At 45.5% G+C, this 6,760-nt stretch overlaps 1 protein-coding gene across 1 annotated transcript in view; it reads right to left on the bottom strand.

The window, feature by feature from the left end:
- Nucleotides 1-4,763, bottom strand: part of STX11 (syntaxin 11) — an 18,413-nt gene extending 13,650 nt beyond the window's left edge. Inside the window, exon 1 of the mRNA XM_015421990.1 lies at nt 4,658-4,763. The gene's annotated coding sequence lies outside the window, so the exon portion shown is untranslated. The remainder of the gene's footprint in view (nt 1-4,657) is intronic.
- Nucleotides 4,764-6,760: the final 1,997 nt, after the last annotated feature.

A 6,760-nucleotide genomic window follows, 5' to 3' on the forward strand; every position in this document is an offset into this window, starting at 1 on the left:
TTTCCCTGTGTTACATCTGTGCAAAATAGGGCCGGGTTAAGGCCAACTGATGCTCTAAGCACAGCCCAACGATGGTGCCCCTCAGTCCTTCCATCGCTTAACTGACAAGACATTAAGACTCAATAAGAGCTGAAAGTGAAATAAGAGATTCAAAATGCAGGGGTTTTTTTCTAGGCCAGAGCCCACAACTACATTAAATACAAACTTAAAAAAAACATTTAACACTAAATAGCAGTAAGCAATATAAGTAAAAAAAAAAACCAACAACCCTCTCTGGTGCCCCTCTTCCCTTGGTGCCCTAAGCACGTGCTTATTTTTCTTAATGGTTAATCGAGGGTTGGTGTGAAACCACAGCAATCACAATTGCACCCCAATCCAGACCCCCTCCCCCTGCTGAGCCACACTATAAAGCCACAGCATGGCTCAGATGGAAATGAGGAAAACATTTTTAAAAGCCAGGGAGAAGATGTAGAGCTTATTGGGACATTATATGGATGCTCACATCTAATTGGGCGGGTGGGGGGTAATGTTTCATGTGGGCAAAAATCCCTGCATTGAAGCAGTCTTTGGTTTTGAACTGGGCCTGTGTTTTTAAGGTTAAGTTTTGAGCAACTAGCTTCTTTTTAGTCTAGCACAGTTTAAAAAGTAACTATGGTTGCGGTCACACGGAGCATTAGCCATGCTACAGAGACGGAAGATAGGTGGATTTTCCGGGCGCGATCACAGCGCCACATCTGGGAAGCGTAGAGCTCCCGTGGTGAACCTGAGGCGTCCCGCTGAAGATGCGGGGTAAAAAACTAGTATCTCCGAAGTACTAGTTTCCGGAAACCGCGGGGCAAGGGTGGGCGCCTGATCGCGTTTCCGGTGGTAGGTCGTGGCATCCGGCGCCCGCCCATGTCCCGTCGCTAAAAGGTTTTTTCCCCCAAGTCTCCACGGGATGCGCACAAGCACCCAACGGCGCATGTGCACACTTCAGCCCCCTCCTCTTTTCCGTACCCCCCCCCCACTCCTGGCTCAGCCTGCTCAAGAGGAACTCTCTGCACCGGGCGGCAGAGGGAAAGGTGCAGGGGGGGGCGTGGCGGGAGGGCGGCCCGGCTGAAGCTCCTCCTGGAGGGGACTGGACGGAGGTCACAGTTTGCATTCCTCTGCAGCCCTGGAAGGGGTTAAACCCGCAGAACCTTTTGCTAGAGAGGCCGCTTCTTTGCCGCACCGCAGGATTGTTCTGTGATCGGCACCTCCCCCCTAACCACGGGACCTCTACGGGACCTCTACGGGACGTCTGATTGCGCAGCCGCACGTTATTTTGCTTCGGGGCAAACAGCCACGCTTCCCCCCCCACATTTTCCTGCCCGTGTGACCGGGGCCTATGTAGACTTGAAGCCCAACCAGATGAGACACTACAAAATGCCTGAGCAGATCTTTCTTAAGTACAAGCTGCACAGTGCCCTGTTTCAGATCACAACCCCTACCAAGAGGGAAAAGAAAAGCTTAACTCTTCTCCAACTTGGCCACTGACCCCACACCAAGCAGCTATTAGTACTGTTTTTTGTTTTGTTTTAAAAAGAAGGCTCCCACCTTTTTTCCTTCCAGGGCTAATAAAAGCACATGTGTGAGGAAAAACAATCCATTTCGACTGGACAAACTATACACAACATAAGAGTTCAACCATGCTTCCCTCATGTGGCTCCAACCCAGATTAGGGCCACATGTACCTCCTATTTCTGGGAAGTCCCAGATACAGTTTTCATAGTATGTTCTTTAACTATTCCCTTCCAACCAAGCTGTTTTTCAGAAGACACCAGTAAATTATTTTAGGTAAGATATAGGGTTGCCAGGTCTGGGTTGGAAAATACCTGGAGACTTTGGGGGTGGATCCAGGAGAGGGTGGGGTTTGGGGAGGGGAGAGGCCTCGGCATGGTCCAATGCCATAGAGTCTACCCTTCAAAGCAGCCATTTTCTCCAGGGGAACTGATCTCTGTCAGCTGGAGATCAGTTGTAAAAGCGGGAGATCCCCAGGCCCCACCTGGAGGCTGGCAACCCTAGGTAAGAAATACATTCTTCTTTATAAGGTTAATGTCTACATTCCCTGATGCATTTTGCCCACTGAGGTGATCTGCTCTTGTGCTACTCCCACCCCCAAGTCCAACTCAAAATTCCTGTGCCTGACCTCTTCTTCCCTCCACCATTTCCTTTTCCAGTTCCCATTCTTTTCCAACCTGAGGGAGCAGGCCTGTTGACCTTAGAGACTCATGACTTTCATGGGGTCATGTCTCTCAGTTTAGAAAATTCCACCCACACACATTGAGAAATACTGTACTAAAACAAGAAATCAGCCAAACATTACAAATAACTGGGGTGAAGAGAAACCACAAGAGCTAGGTTAAAACTACAAATTAATATACAGAATTAGATAGGTTGCAGTTTTGACACAGAATTTAACTGGGTGACTTTGGGCCAGTACCACTCTCTCAGCCTAACCCACCTCTCAGGGTTACCGTGATGATAAAATGGAGAAGAGGAGAATGATGTAAGTTGCTTTGGGTCCAAGAAAGGCAGGGTATAAATGAATTAAATAAATAAAATAAAGAATTTTAACTGCAAGCTCATCTTGTAAGAAGATCAGCAATTTTGTTAAGGCTTTTAGCCTACAACCAAGTGAGGTAAAATAATGGAGAAATAATCAAAAGAAAAGTATGATTAATTTGGGGGTAAATATTTTAGAGGTGTTTTATTGACTTTTCATGTTTGGATTATACTCCCCCTTCCACGTGTTTATTCTTCCCTGTAAAACTGCAGCAACATGCCAATACCCATATTTTCTAGGAGGCATCCCACTGATTCAATGCACTTTGCGTCCATGTAAGTATTTCAGCACAGGGTTCAATGGAGATTATGGGGTTTTTCTCGACTTCCTATTATAATAGAACTCTGAACTAATAAAAATCATACAATCGTGCATATTTTTATCATGGTTTTCCTAGCAAGAATCGGTGACATACATGGGTCTTTCTTCAAACACTGACCCAGGGTCATGTCCACATCCACTTCAACAATCCTATAATATCAAGTACATCTGGACCAATCACTGAAAACAGGATAAATAAAACAGTCTACCAGACCACCATAAAATACATACACCAAAATAAGTGTGTATGGATTTTAGTGCTAGTTTCATTTTCATTAGACTCTTGTGAAGGCTGCAATTTTAGGCACACTTAGTTTAGAATACATCACGAAGAACTTGGTGAGATTTATTTCTGAATAAATGTTTTTCTGATCAAGGTTCTCAGATTGTACAACTGCAAACGCCTATCAAAGTCAACGATAAAATCTGCATCAACTTTGCGCATATGTACCACTCTCTCAGCCTAACCCACCTCTCAGGAATAGCTTTGTCCCACTGTCAGAATTGGACATGTCTACATGCAACCAAAGTTCCCTCTAAGCTGTGGAGTCTTGTGAGCAAAGATTCTACTTTGTGAGCTACTGGCATTAAAGTTGTGAGTGAGCAATTTGGCTACTGCATAGATTAGTCTGCTCTGGAGCCCTCCTTCCTGAGCTAAGACAAAAATGTGTGAGCCGGAGGCTAAAAAAACTGTGAGCTGGCTCACACTAACTCAGCTTAGAGGGAACACTGCATGCAACCTCTGTCTTTTTTAACACTTACCAAATTTAGCCGTTCAGGAAGAGCATGCTAGAATTACAGGGAATTAGCTACTACTTAATGATGGGAACTTGCTATGGAGGTGATAGGTACTCAACCACTAGGTAATACCACCCAATTTGGTTCCTACTGTGCCAGCTTTGTTGATACTGGGACTATGACATTTTTCTCTGCCTTACAAGGAGATCTGGAGACTGATCTTGATTATATCTGGCTTTTGAATCTTCAAAGGAAGAGCAGCCACTGTACTTTTATCCTTGTATCTTTTGGTACAACAGACTTAATTTTTGTCCCTAGCACGTCTCATCTAATTTGACCTGCCATCATCACACCTCCTCTTGCTCCATCTTAAAGTGGTGACAATCTGCAGAACCTGGCTCCCCCCGCTCAATACCCCCAACACACACTTTAGAAGAAACCTAAAAGAAGACTTCTCACTTCTCTGTCATGTTTTAGTTGGTTCTCATCATCCCCCCCCCCGCCTAACAAGGATACCTTCAGTTTCCATATGATCAAGACTGTACTCTATATAAGCAATGACTAGATGGGCCGGTGGGATTTCCCCCCTCCCACCTTCGTACTGAGTTGTACTTTTAAAAAAATCAGAGAAATCATTATTGTTGTTAACAATATTAAGATTCCCATACAGCCTCATAATCAGCTGCCTGCTCTGGGGGAACTTTGCAGCCGTTTCAGCTTCTGCCCCTTTGTTCCTCCTAGACCCGACAACTTCCTCGCAGCAGCTAGCCGAAGGCTTGCCGCACCGAGTTACACCCATCGGTCGCGTAAAGGCTCTCCTTTCCAGAGATGCGCGCACCAAAGCGCTTCCCACGGTCAGAATACAAGAGGCACAGCGGCATCAGGTGAAACTGTTTCATTTTGGACAAACTCGCTATGGATCTTCCATCTCGTGCTAGAAGGTATTCTTTAGGATCCTCCTACACAACAAGCACAGCCACACACCAAAGTCCCATAAAAACGTGAAGGACGTACCACAGCATAGACCAAGACGCGAGGGAACCGGCACTCGCTGCTGCTCTATGAGAACGCGAGCCAAGAATACGCGGCCTCGAGGAAGTCATTGCCAACTTAACCCTCGTGGGAGTCTCTCCATGGCTTGACTCACCCCGCCCCTTGGTTCCTCCTCCTGATAGCCCATTGGTCTCCATCACCCCCCCCCCCCGGTGATGAGCGACATCGCGGTAAGTGGAGGCTCATGAGTGTGAGCCCGATTAGGAGAAACACAAGATTCCCTGATAACAATGGAAACAATGACGGAGCTGTCGAATGTGCCCTGTAAGCCCGTGTGTCAGTCCCGCCTGAAATTCTTGGCAGTTTCTCCCCTGACCTGATCACTGGTCTAGTCTCTCCTACATCAGTCTTGGTATATTACCCGCCCTCTTCCCCTCCCTTTTTTAAAAAAACTCTGGCACCTCGGACTGAGTACCTCAGGTTATAGGTAGAATTCTTTTTATTCAAGGTGTACAGTTTAAAAGAAATGATGTACAGGAAAGTGCCCCTGGCCGGTCATGTTGGGAATGCCTGTCTTTATAAAGGGGAATTTTCCATCCTTCGGCTGGCCTGGATCTGTTCTGGACATGCTCAAATCCTGTGCTTCTCCGAACAGCTGAACAGGAGCTGCTGACGTTTTTGATGCGTGAGGTATACTCAGATTTTGCTTCCTCTCTCAAGATGCATGCTTATGCCTTACCATACCCTGTGTGGTATAACAGTTCATCAAATATACAAGAGTTGGCCGAGATGCTGCTTTTCATTTTCTGTTCCAAGTTTCAGTAATTTCAGTGCTGTGCTTCTGTGTTCCACATCCATTAATTGGGACTATCTACTGTCCCCAGACTGTTGCATCACTAATGCTGGATCTCCTTTTTTATCTCTAATTATGCATTGCAAAAATGGCTAAATCCCAAAGATTGAAATTATTTGAGAGTAAATTCATTGAAATAAATGGGGACGTCCTTCTGAGGAAAAAATGGGTAGTTTGGGCTCTCTGCATGGCAGCACAGAATGCATGTATTCCCATTTATAGCATGCAGTGCACTCAAATACAATCCATTTCCACATGAAGGTTTAGAGCACATCTCTACATTAGGTCACCAACTGCATCTTTACTAACCGAAGATTTAGCTCAGAGGGTGTTCATTCTAGTTTTGTATCCTTCACTCCGGGAAACAGAAAAAAAGAACAGAACTCTAGGGTGAAGGCACATGTCACGTTTTTAGAGTAATGGGGCTGCTTGGGATGCACTCATAGCATTTAATCTAAACATACTCAGGGCTCTAGTCGGGGGGGAGCTCTCAGGTACGGAGCTCCGGAAGAGAACCTCTAGGGGGCGGGGCGGGCACCATTTATAGCATGCAGTGCACTCAAATACAATCCATTTCCACATGAAGGTTTAGAGCACATCTCTACATTAGGTCACCAACTGCATCTTTACTAACCGAAGATATAGCTCAGAGGGTGTTCATTCTAGTTTTGTATCCTTCACTCCGGGAAACAGAAAAAAAGAACAGAACTCTAGGGTGAAGGCACATGTCAAGTTTTTAGAGGAATGAGGCTGCTTGGGAAGCACTCGTAGCATTTAATCTAAACATACTTAATAGTACTCTCTAGCACTGAGCTATGAAAGAAGAACAACTCTGAGAGGTTTAAAGCAGTCATCTGTGTGCTGTGCTGCTTTTTTTTTTGACTCCTTGTGATACTATCAAGAAACCTCTTCTTGTCATGACCCCAGCGGGTTGCCATCTTCAGCTGCCACCACTCTGGACTTTGGGTCCCTTGAGAAGGCCCAGAGTACACACCCAAGCCCATCCAAATTGCCCCCTTTTAAGCCGAGAACATAGGCGTGATGACCAGGCAGGGGAACACTTAAACAAATTGTTTATTAACACAGTACTGGGGCAAGGAAAACAACACAAGATGCTTTAAAATTTGTAAGTGTTTAAAGGCAAAATAAACAACTCTAACACGACTAGCCGACTACCTATTTCACTTAACTAGTTACTATTTCAAGGCCCACAGCCCTCTTATACCAGGCATCCTGCCTGTACTTACTCTGTCCCAAGTAAGGGATCTTTT

The sequence above is a fragment of the Gekko japonicus genome, unplaced genomic scaffold, assembly GCF_001447785.1.
Source record: "Gekko japonicus isolate JY-2015 unplaced genomic scaffold, Gekko_japonicus_V1.1 scaffold114, whole genome shotgun sequence".
Classification (NCBI taxonomy): Eukaryota; Metazoa; Chordata; class Lepidosauria; order Squamata; family Gekkonidae; genus Gekko; species Gekko japonicus.